Source organism: Rhipicephalus microplus, chromosome 3 (assembly GCF_043290135.1).
Source record: "Rhipicephalus microplus isolate Deutch F79 chromosome 3, USDA_Rmic, whole genome shotgun sequence".
In the NCBI taxonomy this organism is placed as follows: Eukaryota; Metazoa; Arthropoda; class Arachnida; order Ixodida; family Ixodidae; genus Rhipicephalus; species Rhipicephalus microplus.
The window spans coordinates 261,802,397-261,821,408 of NC_134702.1; the positions used below are offsets into that span (position 1 = coordinate 261,802,397).

General features: G+C 47.4%; 1 protein-coding gene and 1 long non-coding RNA gene across 12 annotated transcripts in view; one reads left to right on the top strand and one right to left on the bottom strand.

Annotated features, from left to right (window-relative positions):
- The window catches only part of LOC142804240 (uncharacterized), a 349,173-nt gene that overhangs the window by 285,499 nt on the left and 44,662 nt on the right, over positions 1-19,012 (bottom strand). The window contains exon 3 of one of the 6 annotated variants that reach the window (XR_012894539.1): positions 7,186-8,077. The exons of the other annotated variants lie outside the window; for them this stretch is intronic. This is a non-coding gene — a long non-coding RNA (uncharacterized LOC142804240). Of the gene's footprint in view, positions 1-7,185; positions 8,078-19,012 lie in introns of those variants that run through there. 6 annotated transcript variants of the gene reach the window in all.
- Positions 1-19,012, top strand: part of LOC119170521 (polyamine-transporting ATPase 13A3) — a 1,084,416-nt gene that overhangs the window by 93,125 nt on the left and 972,279 nt on the right. The gene's annotated exons all lie outside the window — the stretch shown is intronic.

Below are 19,012 nucleotides of genomic sequence, written 5' to 3' on the forward strand. Positions count from 1 at the left end.
CGCTCCATTACTTCGCCTGCACTGACAACAATGAAAGTCAGAAAAACGGGAACCATAAAAACGACATGAGGATATTACACTATTCCGGGCGCGGTAAGCAGCGATTTAAACTGGTCAAGGTCTTTGGTCTGTACCACGTGAGCGGGAAGACGGGAATGACGTGGCATCGGCTGTGCGGGAATTTATATTCCTTGGCGCGAGGGTTTCTCGAATAGTCGAATTGTATCGAGAACGACGTGACAGCGTTTGTTACAAACGCTGTTCGTTCGAACAGCGTTTCTAACAAACAACGCTTGAAGCGTTGTTTCTATCGAACAACGCCTGAAGCGTTGTTCGATAGCGTTTGTTCGAAACGCTGTGGTAGCGTTTGTTCGAAACACTGTGAAAACAGCGATAGCACAGGCCGGCGCAGCCAGGCCGAAAAAACAAAACACAAATAAACAAGCCCAATGCATGGTTCGCGGCATTACCCCCCCTCTAAGAGTGCATCGACCCGATGCTAACATAAGGGACAGTCCACACAAACTAAAATAAAAGTTCGTCATCGTCTGTAGAAAGGTTTTATATGAACCACATGGACGACTTCGGGCCGCGTGCGTCGTCGTGATGTACGGGAGTCCCCATCGGCGATCACTTCGTACGTTAGTTCGCCAACACGTCGTAGAATCTGGTAGGGTCCAAAATAGCGTCGTAGAAGTTTCTCACTGTGTCCACGTCGTCGAATGGGAGTCCAAACCCACACACGATCTCCAGGATGGTACTCGGCGTCTCGGCGTCGGAGATTGTAGCGTCCGGCATCCACCAGTTGCTGGTCCGTTATACGAGCTCGAGCAAGCTGGCGGGCCTCCTGGTGCCGCGAACCATGCATTGGGTTTGTTTATTTGTGTTTTGTTTTTTCGGCCTGGCTGCGCCGGCCTGTGCTATCGCCGTTTTCACAGCGTTTCGAACAAACGCTACCACAGCGTTTCGAACAAACGCTATCGAACAACGCTTCAGGCGTTGTTCGATAGAAACAACGCTTCAAGCGTTGTTTGTTAGAGGCGCTGTTCGAACGAACAGCGTTTCTAACAAACGCTATCATGGCATTCCCGATACAATTCGACTATTCGAGAAACCCTCGCGCCGAGGGATATAAATTCCCGCACAGACGATGCCGCGTCATTCGATCGCCGACGCTCACTAGCGTGCCCGTCGTTTTGCTGGCCGCTGCTTCGCCGCCTGTGTATTTTTTTCAGTTGTTAGGGGAGCAAAGGTTCGCTCCAATAAACTTGTTTTCCTCATAGACAACTGCGTCGTCCTTTGCTGCGTGACATCTGGTGGAGGTGCGGGGTACATGAACCCTAAGCCATTGCCAAGCCGACAAGCACGCCTAACTCGTGTCAGCCGCCGACAGCAAGGCCTTCAGCCAGAGTTTGGACTGCTCCCGGATAAAAAAAGGAAAGAAGACGTAAAAACCACGATTATCAACGCAGGCACCATGACCAGCGCTACCGACCCTCCCGTCGTTCTGCAACAACCATCTCGTTATCCCCCATCATTCCGAGGATCTCCTGGTGAAGACCCGGAAGAGTGGCTGGAGAAGCTGGAGCGCGTCCGCATCTTTAACAGGTGGGATGACGAAGAAACGTTTCGTCATGTCTTTTTCAATTTGGAGGATGCAGCTCGAACGTGGTTTGAGAACCATGAAGGCTCCCTAACCGAATGGACTGTCTTTAAGAGCGAATTCCTCAAACATTCGCTACGGTTGTGCGGAAAGAACGAGCCGCCCTTTTGTTGGAGACGCGAATGCAACACCCTAACTAAGGTGTTGCACTGTTCGCTGAGGAGATGAAGATGCTGTTCTGGAGAGCTGACCCCAAAATGGCAGAAGAGAAGAATGTGCGCTTTCTGATGCGGGGAGTAAAACAAGAGCTCTTCGCTGGACTCATCCGCAACTCCCCTAAGACCGTCGCTGAGTTCGTCACCGAGGCTTCGATGATCGAGAGGACCTTAGATATGCGTTCGAGCAATACGATAGACCACTCAACCCCCTTTCAGTGAACCCGGTAAACGCGCCTGGATTGGCAACGGAAAACTTGCGGGAGACCATCCGCGCCGTCGTTCGCGAGGAACTGAGGAAATTGTTCCCAGCAACGCTGCAGCCCCAAGTCGCCTCCCTCACTGACGTCGTCCGCGAGGAGCTTCAGCAAGCACTGGGGAATTCCACGCCGTCGGAAGCATCTTGCGAACCACAAGCGATGACCTACTCCGCTGCTGCTCGTCGACCCCGACCCGTCCCAACCCGTTATCAAGAGGCCCCAGCGTACCGCCGCCCAATGTCACCCGCCCGACCCCCTGTAACCCGAAACCAGGCGCCCAGGGAGACCGAGGTGTGGCGAACGCCAGATAATCGTCCGCTGTGCTACTACTGCGGAGAGGCCGACCACGTCTACCGCCGCTGCCCGTACAAGAGGCTGGGTTTGCGTGGGTTCTCCGTCGACGCACCCCGCCCGCGAGCCAGCCAGCGCCCATTTGAGATCGAAGAATACCTGTCGAACACCAGCCGTGGACCATCCCGTTTCAGCCATTCGCCGTCGCCCTACCCGTACCAATCCCCCAACCGTCGCAGCAATGCTGACTTCGCCCGTGGAAGGTCCCCCAGCCCACAATGGGGAAACTAAAGCAGCAACTTCTGGAGGTGAAGTTGCACAACGGCGAGAAAATGAAAACCCTCCAACGACGCAAGACCGTGACTCACGACATGCCCTCATCCCGACGACCCGACGACACCCTGACGAGACCCCCGAAAACGACGACAGCTACGCTGCGCGACGCGTACCCGAAATGACGAAGCCTGCCGCTGAGAAGACGACGATGACGACGCATAGTGCCCGACCATCAACACGTGCAAGCCGCAATACGGCGCCCCGACGCACCCGAAATTCGAGGAAAGCGGCATCCGACGTCCAGTTGTCCATCGACGGCCTTGACGTAGTCGCCCTCATCGACACGGGAGCCGACTACTCGGTCATGAGCGGGTCATTCGCGTCCAAGCTAAAGAAATTTACGACCAGATGGGATGGTCCGCACATACGCACAGCAAGAGGCCACCTCGTGACCCCAAGTGGAATGTGCACATCGCGCGTCACCATAGACGGCACTACGTACCCTACGGAGTTCGTCATTTTGCCTAACTGCTCCCGCGATGTAATTCTCGGAATGGACGTTTTGACGGACAATGGCGCAATAATTGCTCTGCAGACCAGGTCGATAACGTTTTCTTCCGATCACTCCACGACCCCGCAGCCGAACCTCGGACACCGTGCTGCTGTAAGGATCGCCGACGATCACGTCCCCTGCTACTCCGCCCAAGCTTGATGATCGCCGTCTATTGTGAAGGTGCGGCTCCTGACGTCGACGCTATCGTGGAGACTGACCAGAGGTTGCTTCTAGACCGCGGTGTGTTTGTCGCAAGAGGCATTGCGCGGTTTAAGCAACGCAGATCCCACGTTTCGGTCACCAATTTCACCGAGGAGTACCAGCATCAAAACAAGGGCGCTGCAAATGCGTTCCTCGAAGAAACGCAAGAAGCGAGTCAAGTGATCACGGTCGCCACCTTTGAACGCGCACGCGCAGATGCTTCCAGGCTGCCACATCCTTTCGACGTGAACCCGGCGCTGTCGCAAGAAAATCGGGACAGATTATTGGAGTTGCTCCGTCGCTACAGCGAGTGTTTTTCCTCGAACTCGAAGTTACGTAAGACACCTTTGGCGAAGCACCGATTAATAACCGAAGATGGAGCCCGACCTACCAGACAGTCACCGTACCCCGTTTCTTCACACGAGCGCGAAGCCATCCGGACTCAAGTTGATGACATGCTCAGCGACGACATAATACAGCCATGAAAAAGTCCGTGGGCTGCGCCGGTTGTACTCGTGAAGAAAAAAGATGGCACTTTAAGATTCTGCGTTGACTACCGGAGACTAAACAAAATCACCAAAAAGGACGTGTACCCCCTGCCACGAATCGACGACGCCCTCGACCACCTCTGCCACGCCAAGTACTTCTCATCCATGGATCTGAAGACCGGCTACTGGCAAATTGAAGTGGACGAGAGAGACCGAGAGAAGACTGCATTTATAACCCCGGACGTTCTATACGAGTTAAAGGTGATGCCGTTTGGGCTGTGCACGGCGCCCGCAACGTTTCAGAGAGTCATGGACACTGTGCTAGCGGGCCTGAAGCGGCACACTTGCCTCGTATACCTCGACGACGTTGTCGTATTCGCCCGGACTTTCGACGAACACCTTACAAGGTTGGAATCTGTACTCGAGGCCATTCGTACGTCGGGGTTATTTATTTATTTATTTACAATACTGCTAGCCCTTGCGGGCTGTAGCAGGGGTGGGAGGTGAACAGGTGAACAATAAGCAAACAGTGTTAGGCAAAAAACAAGTCCAGCCGTCGTTGAAAATCCTGTGAGGATCTACATCCTGTAAGTACCTCGGGAGGAAGCGCATTCCAGTCAACAATAGATCGCACCAGAAACGAAAACTTATATACATCCACCCGCGGTACATAAGCTTGGACAGAAAATGAGTGATTGGTACGAGCCGACACTCGTCCTGGGGGGCGCAGGTATACACTGGGATCCAGCTTGTAGTTCTTATGATACAGGTCATAAATAAATTTTAAGCGAGCTATTTTTCTACGTGTAGCTAACGATTGAAGGTCAGCCCTAGCAAGCAAAAATGATACAGACTGTGTTCTCATGTAATTTGAATAAATAAACCTCGCGGCAAATCTTTGTACTCGTTCAAGTTTGTTAATTTCAGTTTCAGTATGCGGATCCCAGATGATAGCTGCGTACTCCAGCGTCGGTCTAACAACAGTCTTATACGCCAACAATTCAACAGAGGGCGTTGCATTACGGAGTTTCCTTCTCAGAAAACCCAGCTTTCGCTTCGCCAGTCCTGTAATGTTGTCAATATGATTGTCCCACTTTAAACTGCTGGATATAGTAACACCTAAGTAATTAAACTCATTAACGCTGAAGCCTGAGAAGTGCCGTTTCACGTACGAGGCACTCAAGTTCTTGGGTCACGTCGTGAACGCCGCGGGAGTCCTACCTCACCCGGCAAAAATATCAGCCATTGCGAACTTCCCGAGGCCGAAAGATAAGAAGTGTGTGCGAAGGTTTCTCGGACTGCGCGCATACTACCGGCGCTTCGTCGCAAACTTCGCACGCATTGCAGAGCCACTCACGCACCTGACGAAAGAAAGCACCCCTTTAAGCTGGGAAAACGACCAAGAAAAGGCATTCTGCGAGCTGCAACAACGCCTGCAAAACCCGCCCGTGCTCGCTCATTTCAACGAAAATGCCGAAACGGAAATGCACACGGACGCCAGTGATATCGGTTTGGGTGCCGTCTTCGTCCAAAAGCAAAGCGGTTACGAAAAGGTAATCGCCTATGCAAGCCGTGGTCTGTCGAAGGAGGAGAGAAACTACTCTGCCTCCGAGAAAGAGTGCCTGGCTATCATATGGGCCATTTCAAAATTTCGCCCATACGTCTATGGTAGACCGTTTAAGGTTGTGACAGACCATCAAGCGCTGTGTTGGCTCGTCCGCTGTGGCGGTGGAGCTTGCGCCTGCAAGAGTTTGACGTTACAATATTCTACAAATCCGGCAGGAAACACTCCGACGCCGAATGCCTATCCCGCGCCCCCGTCGACCCACCACCGCAGGACTCCGATGAAGACAGCGCGTTCTTCGGAGTCATGACAGAGAGCGACCTAGCCGCCCAGCAGCGTTCCGACCCTGACCTCCGCGCCATGATCGACTACCTCGAAGGACGCAACGTCGCCGTGCCTAGGGCGTTCAAGCGCAACTTACCAGCATTCATCCTCAAAAACTCCATCCTAGTGAAGAAGAATTTCAACCCCGGAACGAGAACGAATTATCTACTTGTCATCCTCGCAGACCTTCGTGACGAAACTTTGGAAGCGTGCCACGACGACCCGTCTTCCGGACATCTCGGAACAGCTCGCACGATTACAAAAATCAAGGCGAAATACTTTTGGCCCCGCCTTACATCCGATGTCACCCACTACGTCCGGAGCTGCCGTGACTGCCAGTGACGAAAAACACCACCGACGAGACCAGCCGGACTTCTGCAGCCGATCGCCGTCCCAACGAGGCTCTTCCAACAGATCAGAATGGACCTTCTGGGCCCGTTCCCTACATCCCGATCCGCGAACAAATGGATTGTTGCAGCGACAGACCACATGACGCGCTACGCAGAGACCACCGCTCTTCCTAGGGGAACTGCACAAGAAGTTGCAAAGTTCTTTATTAACCAAATTGTGCTGCGACATGGAGCCCCCAAGGTCCTTATCACGGACCGCGGAATGACCTTCACTGCGGAGCTCATGCAAGGAATCCTACGCTACAGCAACACAGATCACCGAAGAATGACGGCGTACCACCCCCAAACGAATAGACTAACGGAACGGCTCAATAAGACAATCGCGGATATGCTGTCTATGTTTCTCGAATGGTCGAATAGTCGAATTCTCGAATGGTCGAGGGTTTCTAGAATAGTCGAATTGTATTGAGAACGCCGTGAGAGCGTTTGTTAGAAACGCTGTTCGTTCGAAGAGCGTTTCTAACAAACAACGCTTGAAGCGGTGTTTCTATCGAACAATGCATGAAGCGTTGTTCGATAGCGTTTGTTCGAAACGCTGTGGTAGCGTTTGTTCAAAACGCTGTGAAAACAGCGATAGCACAGGCCGGCGCAGCCAGGCCGGAAAAACAAAACACAAATAAACAAACCCAATGCATGGTTCACGGCAATATATGTGCCGAACATCAATGTATGCAAATACTTTTTTTCCTGAAACTATTCACGAATGCAACAGTCTTCGAAAAAACATTGTGGCCGCCCCTTCCACAGTGTTTCCTTCCCTTTTAAAGGAGTATGTGGTCACACAATGATATTGTATGCTGTCATTTAAGTATTTTTGGTTTGTATTTATTTTTTGAGTGCCGTGCAATTGAACTTGTCCCCACTGATTTAAATGTACGTTGAATTTGTAAACCCCCCCCCCCAACAATGCCCCCAGAGGGCGCTGTAGGTGTAAATAAATACATAAATAAAGTGACGAAAGCAGATGAGAAAAACAATACACCGGAAAAGGCGTTTGCGCTTCCAATACCTAAGCAGAGGCCTTTATTAGTAATAATAAATTTATACAATAGCACAAAACAGGTAATTTAGGTTCTATAAACATTTATTCGACACAATAAAACCGCCTACAAGACCCCCGAAGTAAACGCTAGAGGCATGAAAAATGCAGTACATCTTCTCCTATGTCCAGCCCGAATTCGTTAAGAATGTTTTAAAAACATCCTCAAACAATCCATTGAAATATTTTTGAAAAGATGTTTTAAACATTTTTGAAATGTCATGCATAATTTTTTGTTGTTTGTTGAGCATGCAATTTGTGCACGTTACGGCCAGTCTCCTCAGTAATACTATTTACAGTTACTTTATTCTGTCATTACGATTACGCAGAATAGCGCAGTAGATTCACAGACAAAAGGGGTCAAGTAATGTTTATTAATGAAACAGCGACGATTCCTGTACAGCAGGGGTCTGAAACTTAGATAGCTGCCTGGCCACAGTCAGAAAACTTTGTCTCGCAAAGTCTCGAGGTCGTAGGTAGGCCAGTTCTTACGGGGATTTCGCTTCAAGTTTTCAGAAACATACAAACTCTCTTCTCCACAACAAGTAAAATCTGGACGTCCGTCTTGAAGTATCCGGATTCTGTTCAGCGGCTGTTTTTGCGCGTACGACACACGAAGCGCCTCACAAAAATTGCTGAAGACCAGTCGTGTGTCAGTAGCTCTGCTGAAGAAAGCTTTATTTATCACGATAGACAAAATACAAATGTCTCAATCTTCTAGGAAAGCAAAAATAAAACCTAAAGTTTTTAATAAAATGTATTGCACTGTGAAAGTCACGCGGGGTTGGTGAACGGATAGGAACACGTCCGGGGCCGCGTACAGCCCGCGGGCATTGTCTTGAAGAATCTTGCTCTACAGCAAAGATAAAAAGCACGCAGTGAAATTTAACATAGACTGGATAACACCATACAGAAAGAGCAAAAAAACACAAAATATCAAGGTAGTTGAAATGTGGCTATATAGAGGGAGGAAGAGGATTTAAATTAAAAGAAGAGGAAAGTGAGCCCCATAACTGTCTCTAAGGGGAAGGACACCTCAATAGTAGCTCGCTAGGGTGGGGATAAAGGAAGGATTTAAAAAAATAGGATTAAAAGGTAAAGAGATAGAGAGAGAGGAAGGAGATAGCGAGGCACAGGGAGAGTGAATGATGGAAGTCAGGAGAAAATTGGAAAGATGGACATGGTCGCAGGAGTCCGACGACGGGGCACCACTCGGCGAGAGCTCTTGTCAGGAGATGGCGTAGGGAGAGCCCAGTCAGCCAGAGCTGCGCTGCCGTCGGATATGACGGGGGCACAATCGGTCGGCACGAAATCCACCGAGCGGGTCCCTGTAGCTATATAGTCTCTGATCTCCAAGCACACAACTCAGTGTTGCACGAATCATCATTAGCATTATTGTTGCCAAACAACTAACAATTCTGACAATCTGTCATATCTAACCGTCGTATCACTTAGCTATGCTGAAAAAAAGAGAGGGATGAAGGGACGAAAAGTTTTGGAGACGGAATGTCGCTGAAGCCGATTATTTCGCAGGGGAGCTGGTTTCCGTTAGGGCCCTCATGAAAACACGGCTCCATATTGACATCTACCTATCGCTTCATTTCCGCTAAACTTCTTTCAGGTAGAACAAGAGCCAGAGAAAGAGGAAGAGAGAGAGAGAGAGAGAGAGAGTGAAGGAACTTAGCACATGCAGGGAGACCAGCTATCGTCTAGCTTGCTACCATACTTATCGGTAGGGGAACGTGGGAGTGAATGGGAGTGAATCATTGAGGGAAAGACGAAGATTTCACAACACACACCTACACAGCGGGGCGTATCACAGATGGTCACTGAGTTCCATTATCTTGAAGTATTGCACGAAAACTATTGTGGTTTTCTGGCTGTTGTGCTGTGAAGCCACTCTCACAGGGTGTTTGATGAGTGAAGGCCGAATATAAAGCCCCTTTAAGGCATACTGAAGTATCCGGCGTCGTTATTATTCGAGGCAGCGGCACAAGAGATCATCCATAGTGTACATGTTGTTCTTTTGTTTCACACACCAGGTACCTAAAACCACAGTTACCAGAAAACAATATCATTGTGTTAAAAAGAGTAATAGGAAAACAAAACGGCAAAATACCATTTGGTTCACCCAGCGAAAAACACGTAAAAAAGTTTGACGCCCACCAAATTGAGCTTTGAATAATTTGCTTACAACACGGCTCCGGTGAAAAATTTCTCACTGAAAAAGCGCTACCAAAGAGCTCTGGCATTTGCACAAATGTATGACTAGACGTTTGGAACAAGACGTGAAGTCGTAGACGTTGTAGAAAAAAAATGGCAGATCCCGTCCACTTTGAAAATAAGTGTTATGCGAAGCATGTGGAAGGAAGGTGACCGTGTTGTATTTTTTTATTGAGTGATACGTCATTATTCGGGGCTGAATATATGTATGAAATTCGCACGCCCAGACTTATATAGACGAGTTGCAGCTGTTTAAAAAACTGTTTGTTTTTGCGCAATGATGCTAACAAGACCATGAGTATTAGCAACACCAGAGGTGATAAGCAACTAGGAAGCGCTGCTCTTCGCAAAGATAATAGCCCTGTACACTGCAAGATAAATCACCTTCAGTGCATCGCACCCAACTACAATGTACGTTAACCATACGTGATGGTTGTATCATAGGAGTGAATATGCAATGTTTCTGAAATTGGATAGCAATCACTGCAACCACAAATGAAATTTCAGGATTAGTGGCGTCTGTTAAAAAAAGATAAAACGCGTACAGGTGAGCACTGTCTGAAAAGAAGTTTAAAGCGTGAACGCGTTCTCTCTGGTTTCTTCACCGATCATTTGTGTTTTCCTTTGCATTATGGTGCCGAAAGAAGGGAGAAAGGGTCTTTGAAGGTGAGACAGCGTGGATGTCACAACTTCAAGAGTTTCAGCACCAAATTGATGTTGAGAAAGGGAGGAGCCGTGGTTCCCATGGCGAAGCCCACCGTTGACCTGTTCTTTATTCGAACACTCTCATCAAATCTAGCCCTAAAGATGACGGTGCCGCTCGTTGCGTTCACACAATATTCAACTGGGTCTATTTGAAAAGTACCTCTGTAGAAGAATGATTGATTGCCACAAATATTCCTTGGGGCAAGGCTGAGAACGCCCAGGGGCCTTCGCAGAACCTCTGGAGCTACATTTCGAGATGAGTACCAGGAACAACCAAGCGCCGTCGTTGTAATGCTTTACACATTGGGAAAAACCGCTGTGTTCCTGGTCGGCACTGGGAATCAAACCCGGCACCTTCCGCATCAGAAGCAGACTCTCTAACCATGTAAACACCACTGTGCGGATCCATCGCTGCTGTGATCTCATAAGAGCTTTCGCTCTAAAAGCGAGAGATATAGAGTGAGATGCACAATGCACACCACACACACAGTGCAGGATAGGAGAATATGTAATTTTGTTATGTGCTAAAATTTCTAAAATAGGGCAGTGGGAAAAGTTCAAAACTTGTAAATAAGGTGTACTGACAGTGAGCTAGCAGGCCATATTCGACCATGCACGAAAGACGCGTGAGAGAACAATTTAGTTCTGCTAAGAGTTACCGGCGACACACATAAAAGAGGAGGTTAGCAGAGAAGGGAAAACATAAATCACAAGTTTGAAATCGTACTGCTTGGTTAATCAGTGGCAAGGGCACTCCGCTGCTGACCCGAAGATCACGACTGCGCATTTTGATGAAGAAAAATGGCGGAGAGCCATGTAATATGCGATCTAAATGTATGCGAAAAAACACCAGATAATTGACATTTCCGTAGTCCTCCTCTACGGCGTATCTCATACCCATATCATTGTTTTGGGACGCAACCCTCTCTCATGATATTGTTATTAGATGTCCAGCGCATTGAGATAGTCAAAGCTTCACTGAAAAAAGACAGCACTAACAAAGCCAGATCCTACCCCGTAAAACGCGTCTTGAACTCCAGTGCCCTTAAAAGCTCACATTAGAACAGCGTGGGCGGGTTTTCTTTACCTACATAAGGTACTACAGAATAAACCATTACTCCGACGCTGTCAAAGAACCTCTTATATCCACAACGACCCAACTTCAGTGACTCAACAAAGAGGGTGGCACATGCCATCAGTTAAAACTATGCAGTTTTAGGATTTATTAGCCCAATGCTCTGTCTTAGCGTACGTGGTCCCTGAGTATGCTTAATTCGTTACGTACTCAACAAGAGGTAAGTTTATGTTACCGATTTATTAACTGCCTACCGCGCACGTGTTGTACACCTTCATCTTGCGTACGCACATTAGTAATGATGACTTTCACAACGCGAGAAAATAGGAAAAACTTGCGACCAAGTAGAAAAGAGCACTGACTTCTGAGGTTTACTTTGAACAACGGTGAAGTAGATATGTACAGAAAAGAATAATGGCAGGCCCGACCAAGACATCAGCTAATAAATCGCAATACGTGCACATGATTTTCGTACAGCCCGGCAAGATATTCACGATCATACCACGAAAGTTCTAGTGATAGCATGCTTACGCAGCGGCACCTCAATTTTCCATCTGTTCCACTTCTATAATCTTGCGGGTTTCCTGGAAACTTCGTTTCGTTCTATCGCAAGCTTACCGGAGAAAGGGCTTTCACCGCAGTCGCGGCAACGATTGCGAAGGTGTTCATGCACTCCACTGTGCACGTTCTTTTTTTCGGTGCTCACGCTGGTGATCCTGAACGCACCTGCCGTCCTGACCGACATACGTATTTTAACATTTCAGTGGGATCTAGTAGACGACGCCTACTGCACAGGGGTCGTGGCATGACCAGTGTGCAATTAGGCAAGAACCAGATGAAATGTAAGGTGTATTTGCTCACTTTCAAAGTATCTGCAGTTTGTAAGGTGGTGAGAATACCACCTGAACGCTGGCGAACCACGGCCAGTGAAGACCATCATTCTGCCAAATTAAACAGTGATGGTGATCAATCCTGCCGCATCAATCAGCTCGTCGACTGAGAGGCCCGCGAACCCGGCGCCTACGGTTCCTGTCTCCGAGGTGTTGCTTACACCACCTCAGCTGCTGCCACCTCTCTCTGTCACAGATTCAACGCTGGTTACCACCGTGCGCACAGTCAGATTCATTTTTCGAATCCTGTTCTGCTGCACTGGTTTCTAATTTAAAGATTACAGTTGAGCTACCTGATTCGCTTGGCCAATATTTCCCCTCTTCGGTAACAGTACGAATTCATGATGCCACTGACACCACGACCACAGCAACTTGCTTCTCAGGCAAAAGCGCCGAGCCCCCCACTAGGACGGTGACGACCACGTGCAACTTAACGGGCCAGCAAGGATTGCACCCACACTTGTACGTTTCGACAGACGATGAAGCCGGCAATTAATAGCATGTCACCCTGCACACGTGCTGTTCGTAAAGGACTTAGATGAGAATTCCATGACCACTGGCTGAAAGTCCGGTCATGCCGTGTAGTCTGCATCTCTTCTGCACTAAACCCTTGTTACTGAGTGCTCGACATGAAGTCGCCGATACTTAACCACGACTTTGCATGTCTCCCGCTTGTGACCTAAAGCTGACAGAACCATAAAGGTCAGACACAAACACACAAGCAACATTACACTAACTATTCCGATCTATTGCAAAAGGATCAAAATGTGGGCCAGTTGGTAATTCATTTTCTTCGTTCAGCGAACTAGGAGCGCAGAGAAAACACAAAGGACGAAGCAAGGAACCACACAACACGAGCGCTCAACTAACAACTGATTTATTTTCCACATCGGAAGGACATATATAAACACAAAATGCGCATGTCAAAAAAGATTATCACGAAATCAAGGGCAGCATGCGAAGCGTGTAATCAAGGCACATGTCTACGGGTTATCTAGGTAGCTGAATTCACAGTCAAGTAGTGAGAGGGAAGGATGACTTATACATTGGTCCTTATTCCTGGAAATGTGATAGGCTTCAGAAATTTCGCGCGTAGTTTGATGAGGATGCCGGAACAGAACAATTGTATTCTCAAACAGAGGTTGGCACTTGCACGAAACGCAACGAACTTGTCCGGCAGAGGTACAAATGCTTTTTGGAATGATGAGTCCGTCGTTTGGGCATACCAAAAGGATGTGCCGAATCCTTCGTTCGGAATGGTACAGACAAGTCCTGTGTTATAAGGACTGGCTGAGGGTCATGTGTGACCAAGACGTTCATAGACGTAACAACCGCGATTCGTATCGCGACTGGTGCAAAACTTCGAAATCCGTCACGGAAACTTTGTGGAATTGGATCAGACCACAACTACCTGCCAGGAAAAAACAAGCTTCAAGTGAGGGACGTTTCTTGAACCTAAGTGATGTGTCTGTGCCGGAAAAAATTCAGCAGGTTCTGCAAAAAGGCCCGAAGTTCTCCGTAGAACCTACCCTTCGACCTGAAGAAAAGATTGCCACAGCAAGGACTGTCTCCAAGCTGGCCAAGGAGGAAGAGCGTTATAGGTGTGTAACAGAATGTGTTCAAGCAGTTTCGAGCAATGTTAGCGATGTGAGTAGAAGACTGCGCGTTCATCCAGTTGTTAAGTTTTGTTTGAACAATCAGCTAAGGGTACTCATTTCTGACAAAGAAGGGTTCTTCGTTATCATTAATGAACTAGATTTTCTCAAGAAGGCCGAGGAAGCCTTGGAAAGAAATTTTAAACCACTCTCTGTAAAAAGCAAGGAAGTAAAGACTAGAGCGATATCGCTGCTGAAAAGGCTTAACCTGGAAAAACTCGGCTCTTCAGTAGAAAAGGCGAAAGGTGTAGAGCTAGAACTTTTTTACTCCATTAAAACACACAAACCGGAAATGCCGCTGCGCGCGATTGTTTCAGAAAGGGATACGTGGCAGTTGGTTGTATCTCAGTATCTGCAAGCACATCTTTCTGCGTTGCGCGTAAATGACCCTTTTCACGCAAAAAACTCTGGTGTCGTGGTTGAATACCTCAACACATGTGAATGCTCCGGTGTTACAGCTTTTAGTCTTGATGTAGTCGACTTATATTATTCTTTGCCGCATGATCAACTGTTAAACAGCGTAGAGCAGTGCATTGTGGAAGACAATGATGAGATATCGTTCAGGAATAGCACGGGAATTTCGACTCAGTCTTTTCTAGAAATTTTGACGTTCTATTTGAAGTCCACCTTCGTCGTATGGCTTGGGAACCTGTACATGCAAAAATCAGGTGTGTGTATAGGTTCAAGTGTGGCCCCTGTTTTAAGCCAAATCTTTCTTGGGAAGGTGGATGCAGCCTTAAGCACTAAACTTCAACCTGGCACAAAAGTATTCCGTTATGTTGACGATTATCTGATTATCATCAAGAAGTGTTCAGCAGTGGACGTTGAAAGTATGAAGGCATGCTTCGAGAAGGAAGGCATGGGCCTCCGGTTCACCTCCGAGCTTCCAAAAGATAACAAATTGCAGTTCCTAGACCTTTCCCTGTTTTTTGGTGATAAGCACCTTTGCTGGCGATATAATCCTCGTTCTGCAAAACCCGTTCTAGACTACTCTTCCGGACATTCCAAGCTTGTTAAACGCGGAATCGTAATGTCATGCTTACGTTCAGCCCTCGGAAAATGTTGCCTGCATACCTTGCAAAGTGGTTTCGTAGCACAGTTGGAACGGCTGATAGGTGCGGGATACCCTTCCTACGTAATAGCCTCAGTCTGTGAAAAGCTCTTGCGTACGGTCAAAAATAATGAAAAACGCACATGTACTTCTTCAGAGAACAAGGAAGGGAATAAGAAGCGCGCGGCAGTAATCCCCTACATTCATAAAATGGCCCATGGGTTAAAAAACGTGGGAAACCGGTTCGGTGTGCGCGTGGTTTTCTCGGCACCCAATAAATTGGCCAGTATATGTTCAATGGTGCACAGGAGGGCACATATTGCATCTAAAGGTAGAGGATGCCTCCAGAAGCACGTAACTAAGTTTGTTAAGTGCATCACCGGAGTAGTATATAAGATACCCCTTTCTTGCGGACGGATGTACATTGGCCAGACCGGCCGATGTGTGAACGTGCGTCTCAGGGAACACAGAAGCTCGTTGAAAAGTACACCTTACTCCCATTTAGCGTCACATTGCGTTTCGTGCAAGTGCCAACCTCTGTTTGAGAATACAATTGTTCTGTTCCGGCATCCTCATCAAACTACGCGCGAAATTTCTGAAGCCTATCACATTTCCAGGAATAAGGACCAATGTATAAGTCATCCTTCCCTCTCACTACTTGACTGTGAATTCAGCTACCTAGATAACCCGTAGACATGTGCCTTGATTACACGCTTCGCATGCTGCCCTTGATTTCGTCATAATCTTTTTTGACATGCGCATTTTGTGTTTATATATGTCCTTCCGATGTGGAAAATAAATCAGTTGTTAGTTGAGCGCTCGTGTTGTGTGGTTCCTCGCTTCGTCCTTTGTGTTTTCTCTGCGCTCCTAGTTCGCTGAACGAAGAAAATATTCCGATCTACCCCAGAGTGCAGACCTTCACCGGAAAAATGTGCAAGCACCGTGAAGGCACTCCTTGACACGTCGCCAAAGGAAGTGCACACTGGTATTGATGCTCTCCGCACCAGCAGTCGAGATTGTGCCTACGACGTTGTTCGCATCAGCACCATTATTGCCAAATCTCCAATGCGACCGACCACTTGCTGGGCAGCCCTCCGCCTATGGTACTCGCCGTGCGAACATTACGCCACATTCCAGCGCCGGTCGACTTGTGTGCTCGTGCTAGCACCACCGACTCCGCACAATGTGTTGATCCGTGAGTGATCATTGCAGATTACCGCGCCAACATTGGGGGCGCGTGACTTGTGTTGTCCATCCAGACTTACTATGCAAGTCACGTTTCCCTCCTTTCTGTGATTAGTGTTCGTCCTTCGCAACCTTCACCTATTTCGCGTCTCCCAGTGCCGTTCATCAGAGCTACAACGCACCCTAAAGGCATTTCACCATGTCGACTTGGGTTTCCTTAGGGACATTTAGACGTACCACTTATGCACATAGTATTGCAAAATAGTGGTAATCATTTTGTTATTATAGCAATTGTACGGGCATCCCCAGCTGATATTATCTCTCCCGGATATGTGTATATCTGTCTGTGTATATTAATAAAGGCACATTAAAATTTATTGTCAAGAAAAACTTCCAGGGTACCCACCAGAGATCCCAAACAGTGACCACGCGTCTCTGCGCGCTGAATAATCAAACTAGGCTACGCAGCTCATACTGTCAATCTCCCTAACGGCAAGCTTTGTTTACACAGCATTTGCTGTCAATAGCATAAAACAAACATTCTACAACGAAGAATGTATTGTGTTCGAACATGCCTTATATGCATTCCTTAAACGTTGACGTGCCCAATGGCTTGAACAAGGGAAGGGTGGGTTCACAGAAACACATAGAGTTGGTTCGAGAATATCTCTGGCTTCAGTTTTACTTTAAAGCACCAGTAAAATGCTCGCATCAAATCCAGGTCTCTTCGAGAAGATGCTGGTTTTGGCATGCCTGGCAATTCGGCTCCATTGAAATGTGCACTATCACTATCATTTTACGCAGACAAACTTGATTCGCCTCCCCAGACGAGTTGTGCTAACGCTTGTGCGGTGAAAACATCGCATGGCTTGGGTGGAAAAGAAAGCTGTGCCTTGTCGCATTTCTCGACGCCGAACCTATCCACAACAACAGCTGTTTAGATATTGTGGTAACTCTGTTACTACCTATTCAGGCACAGTCGACCATGTTCACTACATTTCGTATCGTTCCTAGCTCTCCTAGCCCTACTTCGTATAACAGCCCGATGTGTTGTTATCGCATTAAGTTCTTCAGCCTCCTGCACTAAGTGTGACTCCTTAATTGCAATTCAGTGAATTCAGGTGACTTTGATCGTTCAATCTGAAAATATTTACACCCTAAACGGTGTAAAACGGGTGTACGCATTAAAAGCAGCCTTATGAACACTCTTTTTACACTCCATCGTTAAAGTTTGAGGTGTTCGTGAATAAAAAACCCTCAAAACACCCCATTTACACCCTTACATTTGGGGTGTTATGAATAAGGCTACAAATGATTGATTGATACGGGGGGTTTAACGTTCCAAAACCACCATATGATTATGAGAAACGCTGTAGTGGAGGGCGCCGGAAATTTCGACCACCTGGGGTTCTTTACCATGCACCCAAATCTGAGCACACGTGCCTACAAGGCTACAAATGCACGACTTTTTGGGCAGCTTTGCTTATTCTGTTAGTATACATTACCCACCTTGGTATCAGCAAGGCTCCTACTACGAGCTGCTTGCGAGTCTAGTAAAGAATTGAAGCAGGAAGTAATGTGACCAAAACGCAGTTTTCATCGATAAAGCAAGCAAAGTACTATAAGACAGAAAATACAATAGGAGCGCCACTTGTTCAATAATGTAAGGGCCAATTCTCCTGTATCTGTTTCTTTCATCTGTATCAATTGCGTGATTAGTCAACAATCACAAAGTGCACTGATATGCCTGAACAAGGTAATGTTGCGCACATTGGTGTAGCCATGCATAGAACAGTCTTTTCCTCCCCCCGTCCCCCATAAGATCAAATCTTTTAAAGGTGGAGATAAAACGTCCGGCACCTGAAAAAAAAAAACAGCACAGTTGTTTAGCCATAACCATCACGCCAGCAGGCCATCAAGTTCCTTAGATACGAACATTGACGTCATGTGTTTTTAGCAGGCACGTTTTATTTAATTACTGTAGTGAATGTTCCTCTTCATGTGTCCTGAAAAGTGCGTCATGGAAATTAGAAAGAGGACACCGATCATAAAAAAATGCAGAATGAGGACATCTCGGTGACCTTGACGCAGCGTTGCTCACAATGACAGGAACCTTGTTTACTAAATTGCGAACAAAGCTCTCCTCAGGGGAGCCGAAACACATTCTCTAGTTCTCTCTCTGTCTATGTGTGTGTTTTTTGTTGATCTCCTTCTTTTATTTATGTAACCTCCTCAGCAGACGTGCTTCAGTCAAAGCCTTTACTTTGTAGGCAGTGAGAAAACAACATTGATGAAATATTTTCAGCCGCGATCTTGTTCCAAGAACTGCAAGCTAAGTGCAAATGTATTGTCGCAACGTGGAGACAAAAGTAGTAACTAACAGATTGAGAAAGTAGCAGCAGGTTAGTATTTTTTATTTACTGCGCACCAAAGCGTTCTTCTTTTTTCTTGTTATTGCTTGCTGCATAAAAAGCGTGCAGATGCGCGTATGCGCTGTCGTCTTCGTTTTCCTAGCAGTACGCACGTGGCAATATGTTCTCATCGAATAGTATGACGGACAATGCATGCAATGTTGCAATGTCTTTACCGAAATGAAAGTGCTGATAAAATACCGCCTGCATGACACTGAATGTGCAGTCGCTAAAGCCTCATAGAGGTAAGCAAAAAGCTTCAGCTTAGCCTTTTTTTACCAGTTTTCACTACATTAGGTCGGTGAAGGTACGCCTAATATTGCTAATGAATATTAAAAATGCGCGTTCTGACTAGTAGCTCGTGCTGGCCGCACTGCACCGTTACAATGTTCACTGTAATTCAGATGCACTGTTAAAGAACGAGTATAACGCAACAGATCACTGCCGCAAAAAAAAAAGAAAAAAACCAGCGCCCGCGCTATCAGTAGAGAGCCGGAGCTAGCGTTAAACGGCATCTAGCCGGTCTGAGAGCGCACCGACGCCATGAAGTCTCATCGCCTAGACAATCTTGGCTGCCCGGTATTGCTGAGCGC